The sequence below is a fragment of the Theropithecus gelada genome, chromosome 1 (genome assembly GCF_003255815.1).
Source record: "Theropithecus gelada isolate Dixy chromosome 1, Tgel_1.0, whole genome shotgun sequence".
Taxonomy (NCBI): Eukaryota; Metazoa; Chordata; class Mammalia; order Primates; family Cercopithecidae; genus Theropithecus; species Theropithecus gelada.
This window is the reverse complement of record NC_037668.1, coordinates 19740949-19742535: the sequence shown is the minus strand read 5'-3', so window position 1 is coordinate 19742535 and position 1587 is coordinate 19740949.

The window sequence follows — 1587 nt, the reverse complement described above, 5'->3', positions numbered from 1 at the left end:
ATGGCCAAATGCTGAATGAATTGGGAGAGTTCACAGGTGGAGCTCCTCCCGACGGCAGTGGGCGCCCATGGGTGTGTGCTGCTTTAGCGGAGTGGAGAGGAAGGCCTTTGGAGATAAGGAGCTCAGTGGAACAAAGCTGGGGTATCGGACGGACTTCACCTCCACGCACTCAGAAAAGGCACTAGGACGATGGGGCCCTAGGGGCTGGAAGCCACTCCAACAGGAGCCCAAGTGCTCAGTCAGCACAGGGAAGGAAGACCAGGGATGCCTGAGGCAGAGGGGAGAAAACGGGGAGCCGAGTGTCCCGAGCCTCCGTGGAGGCGTGTGTCTATATCGCGACGGAGAAAACGCGTCCCCAAGATGAAAGAAAGTTAAAATGACATTGGCCCTGCCGCTCAGACACACCTAATAGGATCCTGGGTGCAGGAGAGCCCGGGTCAGCGAGAGGAGCCAGGGAAGACATTCCCAGCGGCTGAACAGACCCCCAGCGGGAGGCCAGCGCAGTGCTGAAGACCTGTCTTGGGGGAGGGGTGGAGTTGGGGCTTCACTAGCCTCAAGGGATTAAGGCCTCTTTCTGTTTCGCGGGTGGGGGCGCTGAGGCCGGATGCCACTTGCTGCCCAAAGCTCAGGTTTCCAGACAGACCCCAAAGAAAGGCTGGTGTGGACTGGACAGCCTCTCCTGGGTGGAGGTGGGTGTCAGGTGGTGTTCCTGGGGGTCGGTGGTGGGATTTCCCGCCGGGGGCCGTTTCTCCTGAAGAGGGAAATAGATCTTATCTTCACATCTTTCCCCCACACACCCTCCGCCGCACCCCCCCCTTTTTTTTTTTAATACAGGCGGGGTCTCCCCATGTTGCCCAGGCTGGTCTTGAACTGGGCTGGGCTCAAGTGGTCCTCCTGCCTCAGCCTCCCAAAGTGCTTGGAGTACAGGCTTTGAGCCACCGCATCCAGTCTACGGTTTTGAGAAGTAAGGATTGTTCTGGCTGGGTCAGGGGGAAATCAGCCTGTGGGTGGGGCTGGATCATGCTGATATTGACCATCAGTGGAGGAAGCCATACTTCTTTCTCCTCAGGCCAGCACTAACCCTAGCCCTGACTCCTAGGACCCCATCCTCATCCGCCCTCCCTTCCCTGGAGGAAAGCTCCCTTTAATGTAAGACTTAGCTTCCTTGATACTCACTTGAGAAGCCAGGAAGATGTAAGGCATGCAGAAAAGCGGGGCGTTAAAAAACAAAACCTTAAAATATTTATCACGTACTTTGCCAACACACACATCCATCTGGCGTGTGTCAGGGATTAGAGGCTGGCCTGTGTTTGGAGAAAGGTAAACAGTTCAAGGTCCTAGGCACCCAGCCAAAGTCCATACGATATGCCGTTCGGTACCACCCACTGCCCCATCTTCATCTTCAGCTGAAACTCAGATCCCGGGAAGTATGCAAATGAGCGAGGTGCTATCCCCCACCAGTCAGATTCCAGTTTGTCCACGATATCCCAGATCTACCCACTCAATTACATTTAAGAGACAGTTTCTGTCTTTACTTTCACCACCAGCCTTGGTTAAACATCAGAAAAGAGACAAATTACACACTTC